General features: G+C 36.8%; 1 long non-coding RNA gene and 1 other non-coding gene across 2 annotated transcripts; one reads left to right on the top strand and one right to left on the bottom strand.

Annotated features, from left to right (window-relative positions):
- Nucleotides 1–3,601: 3,601 nt before the first annotated feature.
- LOC131645443 (small nucleolar RNA R71) lies at nucleotides 3,602–3,703 on the bottom strand. Its single transcript, XR_009297064.1, has one exon. It is a non-coding gene; the product is annotated as a small nucleolar RNA R71 (small nucleolar RNA).
- A 16,977-nt stretch (nucleotides 3,704–20,680) lies between these two features.
- On the top strand, nucleotides 20,681–22,308 carry LOC131619880 (uncharacterized). The gene is made up of 2 exons (XR_009288973.1): nucleotides 20,681–21,088; nucleotides 22,093–22,308. It is a non-coding gene; the product is annotated as an uncharacterized LOC131619880 (long non-coding RNA).
- The last annotated feature ends 1,669 nt before the right edge of the window (nucleotides 22,309–23,977 follow it).

Below are 23,977 nucleotides of genomic sequence, written 5' to 3'. Positions count from 1 at the left end.
TGGGAACCAAGATTAGAGGGCCTTCACCGATAAGACATCCTCCATCCTATCTTATGTTGCACTCAAATCCGGGTATAAGATTTCTCACCACAAGGATGAATCAAGCCCTTTCCCGAGACAGAAAAAACAAAGTAAACAATTATAAATGCATCAAACACATGAAATGACACAGAGGTTAGGCAGGACCTCTCTTGTTTGAGGGGGAATTTGGCATCCCTAATTCCTCATTGGGGTTGGACCAGCACAGGTCAACCATTGGTTTGGATGAAAACCAAGGTTATTACTTGTCCCCAGCAGAGTCGCCATTTTTACTGTGGTGTCGTTTTTTTACCTCCCTGTTTCACTTGGGAGGACGACACGCTAGACCCTTCACGTGAAATTTGGAAGGAGGGAAGCGCCCGTGGCGAGATGAATTTTGTTTCAGTTCTTCCTACGATAACACACGAACTTTTTAATTATCCTACGAAAGAGGAAGGGGAAAAAGATCTCAAATAAACCCTAGGAGTTTGCTAAGTGTGGGGATTCACCTAGACTAGAAATTCTGGAGTCTGGGAAGTCGGTTATACGTAGGGAAGGTTTTAAGCACCCTACATATCCGTAGTACTCTATGGGAACCTTCTTTGTGTCTATGTGTTTGTGTTTGTTGCTTATTGATTGGGAAAGTTTCTCATTTGTTTTATGAGGGAAAATTGAATTAAATTAAAAGAAGACAGACAGACAGACTATTTTTGGTTTTTGATTAGCTCGCTGAGATTCCTTCTGAACCTCATGCCTACATATGCCTAATGGAAGTTAGAGCTTTTTGTAGTTCGGGGAACTAATTAGGGAAATTAATTGTTTTTGGTGCCTTGCTTGAAGCTCAAGGTTGAAGCTTGAATTAAATCTCTGTTTATAGTAAAGAGACATGAAATCATCTTTACAGAGAGGTATTTCTACTATTCCACCACAAACATTTAAAAGTGACAGAAAAGCTGAATTCATTTCATTAAGAGAGGGACCTTACTTGTGTATGTGCAAGTATACCGGTCAAATGCCTCTTGAATGAAAGAAGGATTCTCAACCAAATTAGGAAAAGTTACACATGTCTGGGTTAACTGGCCAGAGCATGTCTTTCAAAATCCTAAATGGGAGAATGATTAAAAATTAAGATGTTTGTTTGTTTGTTTGAATGTGGTGAGATAGGAGAAATATCTCTCTATAGAGATAAGCTATGTCTATCTACTATATGAAATATTTGATTTTAACTGGCTTGTATGAGGCCCAAGCTTGAGGCTTTTTAATTGATTTTTATTGACTCTGGGAGATGACTCCACTGGAAATTAACTTAAACTAAGAAATTTTGTGTTCTGTACAAAGCCCAGAATTGAGGCTGACTCTGATAACACGAAATTATACCGTATTATCAGTCTCGATTTCGACACAATCCGTAACATTTAATTAGTTATTATTTTATTTTATTATGGTTTTATGCTGTTTTGTTATTTGTTTCAGGAATTTTAAATAAATCTCAAGTATTGGGAATAATGAGCAATTGGGGGGTTAGAAACAAGAAAATGAAGAAAAAAATGCAAAAAGTCCAAACACATGTGCAAAAGCCCAGAACGAAGATCCAAGAAGGAAAAGCACGTGTGCCCCTAGGCACTCACGTGTGCCCCTAGGCACTCAGAGTATGCCCCTCGGAACTGGATGCAATTTTGTGAAGTGTGCCCCTAGGCACTCACGTGTGCCCCTAGGCACAAACCCCTTTTCCACTATTTACGCCTGTTTCTCAGCAAAACGTGAGACGGTTCTGCATCCGAAAAATGAGGAAAGTGGAAGACTGATTATACAAGTTAACCTGATTTTATGAAGCATATAAAAAGAGGAAGATATCACAACTGAAGCCTCTCTCGTCTCCGCACCGAATTTCAGTTTTAGAATTTTTGTTTCCACTGTTATTTCTTTCTGCACACAGAACCTTTGTTCCTTTTTTTAATTCACCATCCAAAGTAGTAATTCTTTGCATTGAAGGATTACTACACTTAGTTTAGTTTAAGTATTTAATTTCCGGATCTGTACTGTTACGTGAAGAATTGCTCGAACCTGTTTGGAGCTTTGGAACATAGAGCTCAATTTAATCATTCAGTCTACAGGTTTCTTTTACATGCTTACATTGTTTAATAATTTTACTGCTATGCTTGTGTTAATTTATTCATATTCTGTTTCCTATTTGATTGAAGAATATAATATGTCCGGCTAAATTATTGAACCGGTGTGTAAGGTCTCAGACGGACAGGTTTAGTAACTGTTTGGCTTAAATTTCTACAAAGCATTTTTTTTGGTTCTGATTTCCTATTTTAATATTGAGTTGTATTTTTACGGAAGTAAATTACATCCTAAGGTCTAAAATCAAAATAACGAAAGTGTGAGGTTTTTACCGGATAGCGGTCATCGAACATCAACTCTAAATACAGCGAGAGCGCTTTAGAGTTGATTATATTTTATTCGACTTTCAAAAATTATTTTCAGTTTGTAAAGATTTAGCGAGAGCGGACTTTAGGACTGATAGTATAATCTAAGTCAATAAACACGAAAGTGTGAGGTAAAGGTTTTTAACTCGAATAACTTATTCTGAAAAGTGACTCCATTTATTTAAAATATGCCATTAAGTTGCTAAACCCGGAAGTTGGACTATTGCACACCGGTGTCTAAACACCTGATTAATTAATTATTGTTTATCTTAGTTTAATTAAGTTTCATTTCTAAAACCAACGGAAATCGAAAGCCTTAGCTGCCACTTGCGACGAAAGACCGTATTATTTGACCCTCAGTCCTTGTGGGTTCGATATCTTTTAAAACTTAACGACTAAGCTGTATACTTGCAGCGATATCCCGATTGACTTATATAAAGTCACGATCAAGTTTTTGGCGCCGTTGCCGGGGACTGATTTTAGTCAATAGTGCGATTTACCCGTTGCGCGATAGACTAAGGCAACAAATTTTATTTTTCCTTTATCGTCGATTGTATGCCAAGTACTCGCTCAAAAAGCGATACCTTAGTACGAACGACGAGCGAACCTGAGCGTCTTATTAACGTAAGACGAGCTATCAGGAAATACTGTTCAGATCACAACATTCCCTTTCCCCTCTCAGATTCCGAAAAGGAATCAGCCGCTAAGTCAGAATCTGACTCCGACCAAGAATCCGAAGAAGAACTCAAGCCGAAAGTAGAAATGGCCGAAGGACCGCGAAACCGTCCACTCAGAGAATATTCCACCCCATCTCAACTAGAGCCCCACAAGAGCATCGTTAACCCTGCTATTAACCGAAACGATTTCGAGCTGAAGCCGTCATTGATATCAGCCATTCAACAACGTCAATTTTCCGGTGTTCCTACCGATGATCCTAACGAACATTTAACAAAGTTCATCCAATTTGCTGATACCGTGATAGCCAATGGAGTAACTGCCGATGCAATAAAACTACGCCTTTTTCCCTTCTCCCTGAGAGATAGAGCTTGGGCCTGGTTGCAATCTTTGCCACAAAATTCTGTCACAACGTGGGAAGAATTGAAGACTGTTTTCTTATCACGTTATTTTCCTCCTAGCAAAACAGCTGCGTTACGAGCACAAATCAATGGATTCAGACAAAAGGACACTGAATCTCTTTTCGATGCATGGGAGCGATATAAGGACATGATGCGAATGTGCCCACATCACGGATTAGAAGACTGACTCGTCATTCATACATTTTACAATGGACTGTTGTACAACACGAGGTTGTCAATAGATGCCGCTGCTGGTGGCACACTTATGGATAAGCCGTATGACGAAGCCTATCAACTAATTGAAAACATGGCTCAAAATCATTACCAATGGGGAAGCGAAAGAACTCCTGTGGAAAAATCTCAAACTAAAGGCGGAATGTACGAAATTAGTAGCCTAGACAAAGTGAACGCTAAGGTAGATGCCCTTACCCAAAAGCTAGAAAGCTTGACCTTACCACCCTTACCACCCGCAGCCACCGTGGCTGCTGTAACTCCAAACTGCGAATTATGTGGAGTTCTTGGACATGCTGCCCCCGAATGTGCTATTTTGGCAGGAGTCTCTGTTGATCAAGTTAACTACGCTCAAGGGAATCCGTATTCCAACACCTACAATCCTGGATGGAAGAATCATCCTAATTTTTCGTACAAAAATAACAACGCTCTGTTTGTACCGAATCAAGCACCTGTTGTACCGCCTGGTTACCAAAAACCTGCTGCTAACATCCCTAATATGCCTAATGTTCCTAGAAAGTCTAACCTCAAAATTATGATGGAAAATTTCATTGCTACCCAAGCTCAACAAAATAAGGATTTCCTTAACCAAAATGTTCACACCGGTGAACAATTGAAGCAATTAGCAACTAAGGTAGATGCCCTAGCGACCCATAATAAGATGTTAGAAACTCAGATTGCTCAAGTGGCCCAACAACAAGCAACTACTTCCGCACCAGCTGGATCATTTCCTGGTCAACCACAACCCAATCCTAAAGGGCACGCTAATGCCATAACACTACGAAGTGGAACTGAGCTAGATGGACCAATCGATCCAAGGCTTCAGAACCCAACCATGTATCAGAAACCTGATAAAGCGACTGAAAAACCAAGAGAACAACCTGAAACTGAAAAGGAGGATGAGAATGAAGAGGCATCTGAAAAGGAGAAACCTTACGTGCCTCCCCCGCCATATAAACCACCGATTCCATATCCTCAAAGACTTGCTAAGTCTAAGAATGAGGGACAATTTAAGAAATTTGTAGAGCTTCTGAAACAACTAAATGTTACCATTCCTTTTACAGAAGCTATTACCCAAATGCCCTCATATGCTAAGTTCTTAAAGGAGATCTTGTCCAATAAGAAGAAGATAGTAGAAAATGAAACTGTTACACTAACTGCTGAGTGTAGCGCTATAATTCAAAACAACATGCCTCCTAAACTAAAATACCCTGGTAGTTTCTCTATACCTTGTGTAATTGGGAAATTCGTAATAGACAAAGCCTTATGTGATTTAGGAGCCAGTGTTAGTTTAATGCCTTTATCCATTTGTGAAAAACTCAAACTAGGTGAATTGAGACCGACAAGGATGTCTTTGCAATTAGCTGATCGATCTGTTAAATTTCCCGTAGGAATGCTCGAAAATGTACCTGTTCGCATAGGACAATTCTATATCCCCACTGATTTCATCATAATGGACATTAAAGAAGACTCTAATATCCCTATTATACTAGGAAGGCCATTCTTAGCAACTGCTGGTGCCATTATAGACGTGAAGAAAGGAAAGCTAACATTTGAGGTCGGAGAAGAAAAAGTAGAGTTCATTCTCTCCCAATTCTTTAAGGCCCCAGCTATAGACGATTCCTGTTGTTTCTTGGACGTTATTGACGAATGCGTTAAAGAAATGGAGAAACAACAAAACACCTACTCTGAAGTTCTAAAAATACCAATGCCACCTATTTTCGAGGACGATAACTGGCGTGAGGAATACCAAGATAATAATCTGAGTGAATGCCTAGCATTAACCCCTGATCCTATTCCTTTCCCTAAGAAACCTGCTATAGAACTTAAAACACTGCCCAAAGATTTAAGGTATGAATTCCTAGATGAAGAACTTGAACGACCTGTTATAGTAAACGCTGACCTTGGACAGATCGAAACTGAAAAATTACTCAATGTCCTTAGGAAATATCCTACCGCTTTAGGCTATAACATATCTGATCTAAAGGGAATAAGCCCCTCTATCTGCATGCATCGCATTATGCTCGAGGAAGACTGTAAGACCTCGCGAGAACATCAAAGACGAATCAATCCGATTCTAAGCGATGTAGTGAAAAAGGAAGTTCAAAAGCTGTTAGAAGCAGGAATCATATACCCTATATCCGATAGTAAGTGGGTAAGCCTTGTACACGTCGTACCCAAGAAGGGAGGTGTCACTGTCATTACAACCCCTAAAGGCGAATCAATAGCGCAACGCACTCAAACTGGATGGCGAATGTGTATTGACTACAGAAAACTCAACAAAGCCACTCGAAAAGATCATTTTCCTTTACCTTTCATTGATCAAATGCTCGAACGACTGGCTAAACACTCCCATTTCTGCTATTTAGATGGTTACTCAGGATTCTTTCAAATTCCTATCCACCCTGATGACCAAGAAAAGACGACATTCACATGCCCTTATGGCACATTCGCTTATCGACGAATGCCGTTCGGACTGTGTAACGCACCCGCGACATTTCAAAGATGCATGATGTCGATCTTTGCTGATTTTCTCGATGGAATGATGGAAGTATTCATGGATGATTTCTCCGTATGTGGAGAAAGTTTTGAAGGATGTCTTTCGAACCTGGAGATGGTACTTAAACGATGCGTAAGTGTCAACTTAGTACTAAATTGGGAAAAATGCCATTTCATGGTAAGACAAGGAATCGTACTTGGACACATCGTGTCTGATAAAGGGATTGAAGTTGATAAAGCTAAGATCGAAATCATTGAAAACCTTCAACCCCCGAAAAGTGTTAGAGAAATACGGAGTTTTCTAGGACACGCTGGTTTCTACCGCCGTTTCATAAAAGATTTCTCTAAAATAACCAAACCACTGACTGAGCTACTAATGAAGGACACGGAATTCATATTTGATGAGAAATGTCTAAACGCCTTTCAAACTCTTAAACGAGCACTGATATCCGCACCAATCATGCAACCACCTAACTGGAACGAACCATTTGAAATTATGTGCGATGCTAGTGACTACGCTGTAGGAGCTGTCCTAGGACAGAGAAAAGATAAGAAACTTCATGTTATATACTACGCTAGTAGAACCTTAGACCCTGCGCAGATGAACTACGCCACTACAGAGAAGGAACTCTTAGCTGTCGTATTCGCGTTAGACAAATTTCGATCTTACTTAGTGGGAGCGAAAATTATTATCTATACCGACCATGCCGCTATTAGATACTTATTAACCAAAAAGGATGCCAAACCAAGACTCCTTCGATGGACCCTACTCTTGCAAGAGTTCGACCTTGAAATTAAGGACAAAAGAGGCACCGAAAATGTGGTTGCTGATCACCTATCAAGAATGGAAGGAAATAAACCTAACGACGTGCCCATTAATGATGATTTCCCATATGAGCGACTCATAGCCCAGTTAGACATCGCTTCGGTAACAGAAACTTTAAACAATACTCACACCGAAGTAGAAAGAACTGCCAAAGCATATATAGCAAACTCAACCGTACCTTGGTACGCTGATCTCGTTAACTACCTAGCCGCTAAAATATTACCGCCAGATCTAACTTACCAACAAAAGAAGAAGTTCTTCCACGACCTGAAACAATACTATTGGGACGAACCACTTCTTTTCAAAAGAGGAGCCGATGGTATATTCCGTCGTTGCGTCCCTGAAGAAGAAGTAGAAAGCATAATTTCTCACTGTCATGCTGCTCCCTATGGAGGACATGCAAGCACTTCCAAGACTTGTGCAAAGATCCTACAAGCTGGTCTCTTTTGGCCAACCTTATGGAAAGACGTCCACATCGCTGTTAAGAACTGCGACCGGTGCCAACGCACTGGAAATATATCAAGACGCGATGAAATGCCTCAGAAAGGCATTTTGGAAGTCGAAGTCTTTGATGTGTGGGGAATCGACTTCATGGGACCATTTCCTTCTTCATTTGGTAACAAATACATACTCGTCGCTGTTGACTACGTATCGAAATGGATCGAGGCTGTTGCCGCTCCTACGAATGACACGCGAGTAGTAATCCGACTCTTTAAAAACATCATCTTCCCTAGATTCGGTATCCCTAGGGTAGTAATTAGTGACGGTGGCTCACATTTCATATCCAAAATTCTTGAGAAACTTCTGTTAAAATATGGAGTTCACCACCGAGTAGCAACACCTTACCATCCACAAACTAGTGGACAAGTCGAAGTCTCAAATAGAGAAATTAAACAAATTTTAGAGAAGACTGTTGCTACATCTAGGAAAGATTGGTCCACTAAGCTACCTGAGGCACTTTGGGCTTATAGAACTGCCTTTAAAACACCCATTGGAACCACACCATTCAAATTGGTCTATGGAAAATCCTGTCACCTGCCGGTCGAATTGGAACACAAGGCTTATTGGGCAATTAAGACCCTTAATTTAAATTATTCTGCCGCCGGTGAAAAACGAGTCTTAGATATTCATGAATTAGAAGAGCTTAGATTAGACGCTTATGAAAACGCCCGAATCTATAAAGAAAGAACGAAAAAATGGCACGATAAAAGAATATCGAGAAAAGAATTTAATGTAGGAGATATTGTGCTATTATTTAATTCTCGACTAAAACTCTTCCCAGCAAAACTTAGATCTAGGTGGTCTGGTCCCTTTGAAATAACCAAAGTTCTACCTAGTGGAGCTGTAGAAATTAAGAGTAGATCTAGCGAACCATTCATAGTTAATGGACAAAGGTTAAAACACTACTATTTCGTAGATAACAAAGAATATTCTAATTGTATGAAATTAGTAGAACTTCCCACTCAGCTTACCACTTAAACATCATTGACTGGTGTCGAGCTACCGACATTAAACAAAGCGCTTTGTGGGAGGCAACCCATATTTCTTATCTTATTTTTATCTTTATTTTATTTTATTTTTTTCCTTTTTCCTTTTTTTCTTCTCTCCTGTTTTTGAAATTTATATTTTATTACTTTTATTTTTATTTATTAATTCATTTATTTTATTTTTTTTACTTTTATCTTTTTCTTTTTACCCTACATCATTCTATTTTTCTTCAGTTTCCGACTAACATAACTGACTTAATATGAAAATCTACTCAAAAAAAAAATTTTCAGGATAATTTCTTTTAATTGCCTACTAACATCATGCAAAGAGTAGACTACATGAGTATCACTTTCAGGGGAAGAGGTCAGGTGAGGAGGTTTGAGGCTTTAGCGGATAGAGAGATGACTCCTACCATTTATGCTGATGACCGTGCTATGAATGCCTTAGGCATTAGAGAGAGTGTCTTATACTGGCTGCACCAGATAGGTTGGGATACTTCACCCATTAGGAGGAGGTTTAGCTCTTACCGTAGGCTTACCCTTGAGTTCCTTAGTTCTTTGAACTATCTGCCTAACCATGGTTTAGGATTTAACCGTGGCTTGATCCGATTTAGGTTGTTTGGTATTGATTACCGCTTTACCCATAGGGACTTTGCTAACCTTTTAGGTTTTCCTAGCGGCCCTGATGTTTTCACTGTCACCCAAGAGGAGCTCCTCGAGCACCATGAGCTTGACTATTTCTGGGGTAGTATAACTGGTAACTACCACCCTGAACCTGAAGATATGTACTCAGAGAGCATCCATAACCCTGCTATTAGGTATTTCCATAAGATCCTGGCCCATACCCTATTTGGAAAAGAGCAACACATTTCCTTGGTATCCCGTGATGAGCTTTTCATTATGTTTTGCGCTTCACAAGGTCGTCCTGTCAATGCTGGTACCTTTATGGTCGCCAATTTTGTCCGTATCATTGAGACTGATCATACCCCTTTACTTATGGGAGGCCTAGTTACCATGATAGCAAATGCCGTAGGAATGCGACAACCACTTCTAGGATTAAATCCCTATGGCGGAATTCGTCCTATGAATATCCGTTTCTGCTTTAACACACACCTGATAGGAAGTTTAGGACCACATGAGTTTGACCTGCTAATTAACCATGACGTGGTGTACCAATTCGTTTTACCTAACCCTATCACAAGTCTTCATAACCGAGCTAACTGGTTGTTTGACCTGAATCATCCACCTACCCCTCCTTCACCTGAGACTCCCCAGATTTATGAGCATCATATCTCTGACGCTGAATCCGATCCTACTCCACCTCCTCACTATTATGACTTTCCTTCTCCTGAGCACCGCCTCCTGACTCCTGATCCTCATACTCCTTCTCGTGAGTCTGCTGCTCCAGTGGTTGCTGGACCCCCGCCTCTCGATACTGCCATTGCTATTCAGAATTTAGAAAATCAGATTACTGGCTTACGTGGAGAGCTTAATACTCTACGTGTGGATTTTCATGGTTTCATGGACTTGGTGACAGAGCAGCTCGATTATCTTAATCAATATTTTCACTCTCTTAATCGTGGCTGAAGATTGTTTTTATGATGTTTGGTTTTCTTACTTCCGCGCTTTGACATTGAGGACATTGTCCGTTTCAGCGTGGGAGGAAGAATTAGTTAGGATTTCCTGTTTTTGATTTATTTTGAAGTCTATTTATTTTTTATAAGTTTAGTTAGGATTTCTTATTTTGGATTTATTTTGAAGCTTACATTTAGTACTTATTTTGGAAGTTTAGAATTAATTTTCAGAATTATTTCATTTATTAATTTTCAGAGTTATTTCAATTTTTAGTTAATTTTGAATTTTCTACTCTATTTTCATGTGTCTGCTAATTTTGTGCTTGTGGTTTTGGCTTAATAGCTCTGTTATATTTCTGCTACTACAATGCATATTATTATAATAACTATCTACTCTAGCAGAAAGAAAAAAGAAAAAAAAAAGAGAGAATTTCTTTACCTTTCAACTGAGTAAAATTATACTGTGTTAATTAATTTGCATCTCTTTTATAAAGAAACTATATAATTTTATCTTAATATATGGTATGCTATTTCACTCTAAACTGTTGGTCCAATTACATTTCATGCACATATAGTGGTCAAACACTATTAATTGGCAACAAACATTGAAACTGAAACTTGTCATAGCATGGCATGCAAGACATTGTTCTTCCCTATACCTGTTAATTTAGAATCTTGGCATGCATAGATATTAATGAATGATTTGAAAAATGCATGAGGACCTGTTAACTAGCATGTGATGATGCTGTGCGTTTAATTTATTGTTCTGTTCTGCATGTGATGATGTTGTGTGTTGTTGTTTTGGTCTGGATATAAGAAAGAAGAAAAAAAAAACAAAAGGATAGCAGAGTGCCCATAGGCACTCACTCCCAATTCAAGTGCCCAGCGGCACTTTTCCTTTTATTTATGACATACTGCCACTCGGCAGTGGGGTGCCCAGCGGCACTCCCTTGTTTTTATTTTTTTTTCTTTTCTTTTCTTCGTTTTCTTTTCTGTCTTCATTGTTCTCAGTCTGCTTTGCAGACAAGCATCACATACTTGCCCATTCATTTTCCTCTTTTCTGCCAAGATTCTCTATAATTCATGACACTCAAACCACCACTTTTATTAGCATTGAAACCACAAATTCAAAATTCAAAATTAATTTCCAAAATTCAACCTACCCCATTTAATTTTCTACAACCTTTTATATCTCCTACTCTCTTCTCAAACTTCATCACTTCTCAAACTTTCTCATTTCTCAAATACTCTCCCTACTCTTTCTCTTTGGCCTTCTACAAATCAACCTTGAAGAATTACATCCATGGCTAGAAGAGGAAACCAACGTGTCCAACTAAATCGGGGAGAGCCGGACCTCACCAGAATTGTTTTCCGCCAAGGTGAACGCGGTGAGCTCCAGAGAGATAAATACCTAGCCTTTTACCAACGTTCCGTTATTGCTACGAGATATCCTGATGAAACGTGCATGCGCAGGCTGGGAATATATGAAGATATAAGAGATATGCTGCAGTGGTCTAACTTGGATTACTTTTGCAGTTTGAAGCACCCTACCACTGAATCTCTGACTTTGGAGTTCTTAAGTTCCTTTTCATACATCACCCCTCCCGGTGACGGTATGTACCTATCCGGTGTCGCCCATTTTCGATTGCTCAACAATGAATATTCTTTATCTCAAGCGCAGTTGAGCGACATGTTCCATTTCCCGCGAACTCCAGGTGTACACTATCGTATTCCCTCCAACGTGAATTGGATGACAATGGGATTCGGAATATGGGAAAGCCTAACCGGTGAACGCCCTGCTGGATGGGATAAGCTATTTGCTTCTAAAATTCATAACCCGACAATACGGTATTTTCACCGCATTCTATCCAACACCATCATGGCTCGTTCCAACAACAAAAAAGTTAATGCAAGAGAGCTGTTTATCATGCACTGTTATTTTTCACAAGAATCGAGGATAAACGCTAGCTCCTTCATTTTCCAACATATCCACAGCCTCATTTCAAGAGACGGAACTACTCTGTTTTGCATTGGCGGTCTTGTTACATCCATAGCCATCAAGCTGAACCTGTGGAATACTATAGAAGAAATGCCCGCACTGACAACTACCTTCCTTGACATCAACTATTGTCGTTCCGGTCATTTAATTAAGAACAGAGTGGCTGGAGGATATACGCTAATGGTAGGCCACAGAGAAGTCCCAAGCATCGTACTACCAAATAGAGCACGCACCAACCCAAGGTCTATGAATAATTGGCTCTATGATTTAAATGCACCCGCTCCTGGAGCCATCATTCAAGAAGACAACGCGGCTGTGGACGAAATGGAGGAAGAATTAGAACAACAAGGTGGTAACAACCAAGACAACATGCAAATGCCACTCGAAGATCAAGTTGGTCCCTCAAATACACAAGGAGGAAGAATAAGGCCTATCCCCATGACGCTCGACTTTATGTACGACGAAATGGTACGCCACAACGCCGACATGACACAACAAATACAACAAATACAACAAGAGCAACATGATTATGCCAATTGGACCAACGACGGTATGCGGGATTTAAGCGACCAGATGCATGCACTTTCTATGCGGGTGGATGGCCTGTACGATCACTTTAACATCCAACCACCTCCCGATCAAGGCGACCAGTAGCATAAGCATTGAGGACAATGCTTGGAATAAGCATAGGGGAGTTAGAATCTATTTTATGCCTTATGTCCTTTATTTTTCTTAGTAGATTTATTTTTCAGCATATTTTCCCTTTCCCGCAATTTCCCTTGAATAAAATTGTGTACTTTCGAGTTCATAATGCAAATTTCGTGTGTTTGTCCGAACTTCCCCATTTATTTGAACCATAACAAAATTTTAAAAATTTAAATGCATAGATCTAAACACCCGAAGGGTACTTAGTTACCAATCGCTTGAAGATAGGTACGGTCCAAATACTTTAGGACCCCACGTTTGTTGAATCGTTTTGAGTATTCACTTTACCGAAACCTTAGACTTTGAACCTTCTTAATTACCCCGAGTAGTTTATTTAGCAGTCGGCACCATCTTGACATGAACTACGTAGGAAGCCGATGAATATAAGTGAATGATCCCTAAGCTATTAATTAAACTTTATTAACTAACGGCAGCACCTAACTAAGTTAGATGATCCTCACCCGGTCGTTTAGCCCAACAGTGTTGATTCCGTTAAAAAATAATAATAATGATAATATTTCAACCGCTGCAGATTGGTTCAGTTTTCTCTGGTGCTGAACTTGGTAGGGCGAGCTACGGTTCGATCCCCCGCAATTTGTTAACGGATAAATAAAAGGAGTCGAAAACCTTACGCACCAGAACTCCTCAGTTGCGAAAACGATAAAACAGGGATCATAGTCGCTAACCGGTTATCCTACTATGTGAATGTTAAGGTAAAGGGCTTAATGTGATTGCGCTAGAATGAAAATGGGTAAGAATTAGGCGAAAAAGTTTAGGGAGAGCTATAGTGTCGTGACTCGGAATGGTTTGCAAACGTGGGGATTCTTCAGTATTTTTACCGTATCTGTTACTTTGAAGTTATTGCGACTTATACAATTCGGGTAATGCCATGAATTGCATTTAAAATATTTTTTTTCTCAAAAATTGATTTCTTATAATTATTTGCTTGAGGACAAGCAAAGATTTAAGCATAGGGGAGTTTGATAACACGAAATTATACCGTATTATCGGTCTCGGTTACGACACAATCCGTAACATTTAATTAGTTATTATTTTATTTTATTATGGTTTTATGCTGTTTTGTTATTTGTTTCAGGAATTTTAAATAAATCTCAAGTATTGGGAATAATGAGCAATTGGGGGGTTAGAAACAAGAAAATGAAGAAAAAAATGCAAAAAGTCCAAACACATGTGCAAAAGCCCAGAACGAAGATCCAAGAAGGAAAAGCACGTGTGCCCCTAGGCACTCACGTGTGCCCCTAGGCACTCAGAGTATGCCCCTCGGAACTGGATGCAATTTTGTGAAGTGTGCCCCTAGGCACTCACGTGTGCCCCTAGGCACTCACGTGTGCCCCTAGGCACAAACCCCTTTTCCACTATTTACGCCTGTTTCTCAGCAAAACGTGAGACGGTTCTGCATCCGAAAAATGAGGAAAGTGGAAGACTGATTATACGAGTTAACCTGATTTTATGAAGCATATAAAAAGAGGAAGATATCACAACTGAAGCCTCTCTCATCTCCGCACCGAATTTCAGTTTTAGAATTTTTGTTTCCACTGTTATTTCTTTCTGCACACAGAACCTTTGTTCCTTTTTTTAATTCACCATCTAAAGTAGTAATTCTTTGCATTGAAGGATTACTACACTTAGTTTAGTTTAAGTATTTAATTTCCGGATCTGTACTGTTACGTGAAGAATTGCTCGAACCTGTTTGGAGCTTTGGAACATAGAGCTCAATTTAATCATTCAGTCTACAGGTTTCTTTTACATGCTTACATTGTTTAATAATTTTACTGCTATGCTTGTGTTAATTTATTCATATTCTGTTTCCTATTTGATTGAAGAATATAATATGTCCGGCTAAATTATTGAACCGGTGTGTAAGGTCTCAGACGGACAGGTTTAGTAACTGTTTGGCTTAAATTTCTACAAAGCATTTTTTTTGGTTCTGATTTCCTATTTTAATATTGAGTTGTATTTTTACGGAAGTAAATTACATCCTAAGGTCTAAAATCAAAATAACGAAAGTGTGAGGTTTTTACCGGATAGCGGTCATCGAACATCAACTCTAAATACAGCGAGAGCGCTTTAGAGTTGATTATATTTTATTCGACTTTCAAAAATTATTTTCAGTTTGTAAAGATTTAGCGAGAGCGGACTTTAGGACTGATAGTATAATCTAAGTCAATAAACACGAAAGTGTGAGGTAAAGGTTTTTAACTCGAATAACTTATTCTGAAAAGTGACTCCATTTATTTAAAATATGCCATTAAGTTGCTAAACCCGGAAGTTGGACTATTGCACACCGGTGTCTAAACACCTGATTAATTAATTATTGTTTATCTTAGTTTAATTAAGTTTCATTTCTAAAACCAACGGAAATCGAAAGCCTTAGCTGCCACTTGCGACGAAAGACCGTATTATTTGACCCTCAGTCCTTGTGGGTTCGATATCTTTTAAAACTTAACGACTAAGCTGTATACTTGCAGCGATATCCCGATTGACTTATATAAAGTCACGATCAGACTCTAGCTGGAGAGTGTTTATTTAATGGATTGAAGAGTTTTATTTTAGTGTTCTGTACAAAGCCCAGAATTGTGGCTGACTCTACCTAGGGAGACTCTATTTTGTGCCTTGTACAAAGCCCAAGGTTGGGGCTGAATCTTAGCTAGGGAAGTTATTCTTTTCTGCCTTGTATGAAGCCCTAGGTTGTGGCTGCCTGATGAGGAAACTGAGTATGGATGACTTTATGGGGAAAAGATCCTAAAGGTTAGGAATCTTTGACACATGGTAATGAATTTTATCTGCCTTGTACAAAGACCAAGGTTGTGGCTACTTGATGGAGAAGGACTCACTAGAGACTCTATTATTTGCCTTGTACAAAGCCCAAGGTTGAGGCTAACTGTGGATAGGGGGATACCTATGAGTAAGGTTTTGACTCTAAGGGGAATATGTGCCTTGTACAAAGCCCAAGGTTGGGGCTGACTTTTAAAATGGAGAAAGATCTTCCAGTGTGGGATCTTTCGACTCAGAGGGGATTTTGACTCTACTGAGGATTACTCTGTTGTTTTGGAGACTAAGGTTGATCCTACTTGGGAGTTTTGAAGTTTAAGAGATTATTTTTGGAAGCTAACCCTTTCCAGGGAATTTGAATTTAAAGGATTGATTTTGGAGGCTAACCCTTTCCAGGGAATTTTGTGCTTAATGAATGATTGGGTAGCACTCCATTAATTATTAAAGGATGAAAGGATTGATTAAGACTTCTTGTTTAAAGCCCAAGATTAAGGCTGACTCTGACTGAAAATAGACAGATAGAGACCTAGACTCTGCTAAGGAAAATTATTGGAGATTGAAGGTAAAGGTGACAGAGACTGTCCATGTCTCTCTTTCCAAAAGGTGAACTCAATACTGAGATTGAGACATTCTTAGCTTGTTTAAAGTCTGGTTTAAAGAGTAGAAGAATCTCACCAGGATAGGCTAAAAGGTGACTAAAGACCTGTTCCTATGTTTATAAGAAACCTGATGGGTCCTTGTATACAAACTCAAAAGGAAGCTGGGAATATGCTTTTAAGAAGCCTGTGGGTCCTTGTACAAATCCCAAGAGGAGGCTAATCGTGGGTCATTGAGGGTCCTTGTTATAGCACAAGAGAAAGCTATGTAGTTTTGAACTTATTTGGCTCTAAGCAAATGGGTAAGAGGTTTCACCAGGAATAATTCCTCTTGGGTGGATGTGTCCTATTTTTGTTCTAAGGTTTTTTTCAAGATGTTTCACCGAGAATAATTCAGCTTGAGTTTTATACTAAGGAAATCTAATTGGGAAAGAACCTTCACCGGGAAGACATTCTCAATACTAAGGCCATAGTCCTATAATATATATATATATATATATATATATATATATATATAGTTTATTTGTCCTAAGGTTTACACTCAGACGTAGTCCTAAACAAAATATATACAGTTTATATTTGACAGTAATTTAAATGAAAGCTTGTAAATGGAAAGCTATAAAGCCTAACCTAGATGGAGTGGAGGCCTTTGAAGATGTATCTACAAAGCCTTACTAGTAGCTTTATTATTTATTGGCAACAGTTGAAGGTTTAATTGTAAACAGCTTAATGTTTTTTTGAAAACAGAAGAAGTGAAGATGGACACTAGGTCACATAGGTATCTGAAGAGTTTCACAGGGAATAATGCCCTTCAAATACCAGAAGAATGTTTTGAAAACAGATGAGGAGATTTTGTAAATACAGTTTTGAAAATTGACAAAAGTCAACTTAATTTAGAGTAAAGACAAAGTCTATACCTAATTAAGACCTAAATGATTAGGGTTTTATCACAAAGATATTAACAAGATATTAGGTTTTTTTTGAAAATCAAATGAAAAACTATATTTAAAGTATTAAAAATACTTAAAAATAAGTCATTTTAAACCTAATAAAAGTATATCAAATAAATATTATTCTTTTGTGATTTTTTGGATATTCATAAAATACATATATTAAATGAGAAGTGTTCAAAAAATGAAGTTAAAATGAATTAATTTGATAAGTTAAATGATTAAATGAAGTTGTGAAGAAATTGAAGAAAACAAGTGTTAAAAAAGAGGTTTTGGTCCTTGGAGGGTTTGAACCCACGCCCTCATGGTTACCAACCAAAATAACACCACTGGGCCAAGCGCCAGTTGGTGACTATAGCATGCATTCAATTGGTTATGTTTCAAAACGAGTTGAAAATCTTTGAAAAATAAAAGAACCAAAAAGTCTGGGGCGAGGGGGATTCGAACCCCAGACTTGAAGCATGAAAGGACTAAGAGCGCATGTGAGACCACTAGGGCAAACGATGAATTCGTTTATAAAACGCATACCATTCAAAATAAAATAAACTTTACCCAGAGATTTGAATTTTGCGCGCCACAACCATGGTCGTCTTTAACCTCAAGCTTGAAGAATTTGAATTTTCTAACAGGATGATGTAAACGTCAAACTTGTTCTAATTTCTCTCACGGTCTCAAATATGTAACTAACATATATTTATATTAACTACATCTATTGAATTATCTAAAATACCTGAAGAACCCTAAAATTTGAAAATTAAATTAAATGACTATACTGAAAGATAAATAGATGATGATAGAGGGTTTTTAATCCTCTAATGATGCTGAATGAAATGGTATCGAGTTTTAACAAAAAGAGTGCACAAATTAAAGAGGTGGAGTTCAAAAACTTACCTCTGAAACTAAAGGTCGTGATGATGATGATGGAGAGCCTTTGGCTTTGAGTGAATGATTGCAAAAGCTTCCTGGTGACTTAGTGATACTAACTGAATGCTTATTGCAACTTGAATGCTTCAGAATTGCCCTACTCGACACATTCTTTTTGAGCTTCAAGTGAACATGGAGGTTGGTGATTTTGTGGTTACAGATATGCTGCAGGCATCTGAATAGCTTTACTTCACCTCTAGGAACATGTTGATGTGCTTAGATTTGTTTGACACCATCTGAATTCTTCTATAGACCTCCAACTGCTTAAGCTCCAAAGTGAGAGTGACTATGGTGTTTCTCCACTTACAGAAGTGATCTAGGTGCTTAGATCACTTCTAATGAACCTCCTTGAGATGTTAGAAGACTTACTTTCAAAAGAAGAGCCTTGGTTTGAAGAATTCGATTCTTCTTGCCAAAGAACTTTGAAAACCATAAGCATGAGGGAGAGAAGGAGAAAGCAAGAATTGGAGTTTCTTTGGTGTGTCTAATACTGAGGAATGCACTTGTATTTATAGGCAAAGAGCTCAGTACAAATTGGAGGAGTGAACTTGCTTAGTGAAGGAGTTTTGGTTTCTTGGCCATGAAGAAATTCAAAGAATCTCAAAAATGCAATGATGGCCAAACCGAGTAAGCTCTCTAACCATTGATCTTATCTGATCTTGGGGAACATTTCTGATGCAGAGGAGTGTTCCAATTGGTTGGGAAGAAGATTCCTTTGGTGATTCATCCATTTGCCATCAATTTCCCAAATGTAATCATTACATAATCACATGTTCTTGTTTTGGGAATATTCTCTAATTCTTATTCCATGGTGAAAATGAATGTATGGTATCTCTACTGATATGTTATGGGTCATGTAGCATCAATTAGTATAGTCATTTGCACAAAATTGCAAAGTTTCAAAATAGTACATGACCTATAATTTCTCTTCATGAGGCCAACTTTGAACAAGCATAACTCCTAGCTCAAAATGAATTTGGAGAAGGTTGAGCATAATTTGGAAAGACCTTAACATTTACTTCAATTCATTAGTTTGGAGTTTCTTCAAAATCACTTGGGAAAATTGTGTAAAATGGGCCTAAAGTTGGAAGAAAACTAGGTTAAAAACACTTAGAATTTTTTCTAAGTTTTTATGACCTATAACTTCCAAAGTTCATATCTCTTAAATGATTGATCTCTTGAAAAAAGTTGCATTGTGAGTTGTTTTATTTTGTGAGATCTACAACTTTCATGTTGGAAGTTTTTTTAGTTGAGTAGGTGAAATTTTGAGATCCATGAACTAGGTCAAAATGCACTAGTGTTACGACCGGCTTAAAATTTTAAGTTTAAGTAACCTAAATTACAGAGTCGCCACCTATGTTTTATTTTATCCTAAGATAAGGGTAAACACGGGAGAAAAACCTAAAGTTAGAGAAAATGGGTAAGTTGAGAAATTAGGGTCAAGGGAAGGTGTTAGGCACCCTTAACCCTTCCTTAAGGTTTTCTAAATGTCTCTAGGGTAAGAGTATTATGGTAAGGTTTATAAAAAGTTATGGTTAAAGGTGTACAATAGGGTAGAGAATACAATTTCAAACCTACTTAATTTTAGGGAAAGGGGACTCGCCTTGTTACCAAGTGCCTACGTACCTCCTTATGGAGGATCAGAGTCAACGTAGTTCGTATTTGTTGGTGTTTTTTATGGGATTGTACGTTATTTTGTATGTTGAGACATAGTTCGCAGTTTTACCGTAGTTCGTAGTTATGATTAAAAGTTTTATTTTTTGTGTACAATCCCTATTTTTGTATTTTTTGTAATAATTAAAGGCAAGACAAGTATTATTAAAAAGATTTGTTTAGAATAGTTATATTTTTATAGATATATTAATCATTTTTTATTCTTTTTTTAAAATAAGTCAAATTAAAATGGATGAATTATTTAAATTAATAAGGTGAATTTTGTATATCAAAATACTATTTGGTTATATATATTTTTAGCAAAGGAGTTATTTGGTTATTATTATATAACTTAATCATCTAATTAGATTAAATAAATAAGATAATATTATTAAAAAAAACTTAAGATAAAATAATTTAAAAATTATTAAATAAATTATTTAAATTATTTTTAAGATATTTAATCAAATATTATATTAGAATTAAAAATAACAAATTTTCCATTTAAAAACAATTTCAATATTAAAACAAATTAAAATAAAAGATAATGGGCCCGGGGGTGTATTATTATGTTAATTATTAATTTAAGGGGTGTTAACAGCGTGCTAGTCCAGCCCAATGACTCTAAGGTCCGTTTGGACCCGAAGTGGGGATGTATATAGCGTTATGGTGGACCCATGTGATCTTATCCGTTCATTTCAAATCCAATGGCCTTCAAAATAGAGATTTGAAGGCGTAGATCTAAAATCAATCAACCAACGGCTTGCATGTGATCTGGGCGAGGGAGTACGGTAGAGGATATGCACTGAATCACGTTCAGTATGCAAATCATGTGGCCATCGTGAGGCCACATGTCAGTCATCCAACGAGTGGTGGAAGTTAAAACTAAAAAAAACAAAATTTCCATTTTCATTTTTCTTGATTCTTTTACTCGTTCTTTCATTCCTTTCTCTCTCTCACTTTTTGTAAAACCCAGAAAACAGAAATAACACGAAGATCTTCATCTTCTTTAACCCTTACCTTCAACAACAAAACCCAGAAACCACTCAATTCCTAAGAACTCAACCCTAACCCTTACCCCAAAAATCCCAGCAAACAACACGCAGATCAACAAAATTTCGTGAATCTAAAAAAAGGCTAAGTGAAAATACCTCAGTTAATTCTTTATTGCTTCGGATCGATTTCAATTTTAATCTTTCTTCTTCTCCGTTTCAGGTACCGAGAACGAATGAGGCACAACAAGAGTTCTTCCGTCTAATCTTTCTTTTTCGTCCCCTTCTATCCTTCTTTGTCTTTCGATCCCCCCCTTTTTCTGTAGATTTAGGGTCTGTTTGGTTCAAACGAGGGGGAGGGGAGGGGAGGGATTTTAATGGAGGGAAGGGGAGGGGAGGGAAGGGGAGGGATTTTTATTAATTATATGTATGTTTGGTTCAAACGAGGGGAGGGGAGGGGAGGGGAAGGAAGGGATTTTAGTTAAAAATTTGTTTGGTTCACGAGGGGAGGGGAGGGGAGGGGAGGGGTTTTATTAATAATTGACATTTTTATCCTTATAATCTTATATAACCGATATGATATTCAAATGTAAAAATTTTATAAATAATTTTTTGGAAATAATATTTGTAATATTGAGTGATTAAAAATTTATAACTTACCACGTAACGTTAAAAAAATTGAATACACTTGATAAATAGTATAACTTTCGACGCAAAATTATAAATCCGTTGATAATAACTTTTGAATACATAAAATAACTTAATGTTATATATATATATATATATATATATATATATATATATATATATATATATATATATATATATATATATATAATAATAAAATAAATTAATGGTTTAAAATTTTATATTAAAAATATATATAATAGAATACATAACCAAATAAAAAAAAATTAATATAAATAAATATAAAAATAAAAATAATAATAAAAAATGAAAAACTGTAGTGATTATAATTTTTAGTAAATAAAAATAATAATTTAAAGGTAAAGAATAATTATAATGAATCGATATAAGCAATAGAGAAAAATAATAAAAAAAAGAAGCAGACGAAAGAAAGTAATAATTTTGAAATAATAAAATAAAATTGAGGGTATTTTAGTAAATATATTAATTTATTAAATATTAATAATCACATTCCCTCCCCTCCCCTCCGAATCCCTCCAATTCGGGGGGACGCAAAAAGTGTGATATGGAGGGATTTTGCTCCCCTCCCCTCCCCTCCTAATAATTGAACCAAACACATTTTTTTATAAACATTCCCTCCCCTCCCCTCCCCTCCCCTCCATTTACCTCGAACCAAACACACCCTTAAGTTGTCATTTATAGCCTTAGGTTTTCCGATTCGAATAAGGAAATAGTTTTAAGAGTTTTAATTTCAGATTATTCGAAGGTTTGATTCAGTTTTTAAGAGGTTTGATTTTATTTTAGATTAGGAAAGATTTGATTTCTTGTTAAAGCTGTATTTTAATTTTTGATGTAAATGCATTTTGATCCAATTTATAATGATAATTTTGGTATTCAATTGCTAATATTCTTTCCTTTCTGAAAAATTTCGATTTTTATTATGTTGCTAAAGCTGGATTTGAGTTGGAAAATTCTTAGGGTTTGTGCATGCTTAAGGGGCGGCTGCAAGCTTGAGGAAGAAGATGAATAGGGTTCACAAAAAAACCCTAATTGACTAAGTCAATAATAATTATAAATAATATAAAAATTAATAAATAGGATGCATACTTTAGTGACAAAAATTGATTAAAATTAGATGAAACTTAACTTAATGAATTAATTTACAACTTTTTATTAATAATATCTTATAAAAAAAGTTAATATATTAATAATCATAAAGATAACCGTAATTAGCCATAGTGCTTAAAAATAATAATTGATGATTATAATAATAATTAACGATATTATTTTAATAATAATAGAGAAAAAGTTTCTCTTATTTGATTTTATAATAGTCACGATTTACAACTTAAACATTCTAATTATGCTAAAAATCACTACTTTAATACAGTAAAAAAAGTCACCAATAAAACTTAATAATAATATTTAACTAATGTTATTTTTAAATATAAGTAGCAAATTAATCCCTTTGTCACTAATTGAAAGAAAGTAGTAACCGTATAGTTCTCCTATTTTTTTAACTAATACTCCCCTTTTTTTTGGAAATTCTTTATTAATTAATTAATTGAAAAAAAGTAATCTAATTCTAATAGTTTTCCCTTTTTTATAATTTGTATTAATACGGATTAGTAAATGAACAAAAGGATATTAACTGATAATTTAGATAAAGAATTGTAACAAAAATAATAGTAGAAGTAACAAGGTAGTGTCATGTTTCATCTAGCATAATTAAATGTTAAAATTGATAGGGCAAATTTTGGGGTATGACAGCTGCCCCTGTTCAATCTTCTTAAACCTTAAGAGTCAGATAGGCACGTCTGCCTATCGTGATCTAAAGGTAGAAGATGATTGAACACTAAAATGCCCTAAAATTTGCATTTGTGAAGAAGTTTCGTGGGAGATGGGCTTAAAGATGCCATCCAAGGTAAATACCCTTTTTAGAATGTTAAGCAGATGCTTTTGTTTTGAAGGAACCACGTGTTTTGTTTGTAGCATGGCCTGAAAAGGCAAGCCTTAGTTTTATGCAATGTCATGATGCATGTGATGTATGATTCAGTGAGCTTCTCAAAATAAATGAGAGCAATGTATGTATATGCATTATGTATGAATGAGGTATGTAATTGAATGATGCATGACTGTTAGTTATGTTAGTTGAAGTATGTTAGTAACTTTGGAAAAATAAAATAAAACCATTGTGCGTTATCGCTGAAGTTTTGAAGAGGATCACTGCCGAGGGACTAACGTGATACATAAACCTGGCTAGCAATAGCGAGGGTTCGCCGTTTGCTATGGAGAAGATAATTAATTTGCTATAGTGCTAGCAAGGTTTTGCAGTTTGTAGGTAACCCACTTACTATAGTTCTAGTAAGACGTCGTAGTTGGTATACCCACTCACTATCGTAGTTTGAGTAAGTCTGTCGTAGATGGTATGACCCACTTACTATAGCTCTAGTAAGTCGTCGCAGTTGATCATACTTACTTACTATTGTAGTTTCAATAAGTTTATCGTAGTTGGTATGACCCACTTACTATAGTTCTAGTAAGTCGTCGCAGTTAGCCATACCCACTTACTAT

Source organism: Vicia villosa, linkage group LG1 (assembly GCF_029867415.1).
Source record: "Vicia villosa cultivar HV-30 ecotype Madison, WI linkage group LG1, Vvil1.0, whole genome shotgun sequence".
In the NCBI taxonomy this organism is placed as follows: Eukaryota; Viridiplantae; Streptophyta; class Magnoliopsida; order Fabales; family Fabaceae; genus Vicia; species Vicia villosa.
This window is presented reverse-complemented; position numbering and strand designations above follow the sequence as displayed.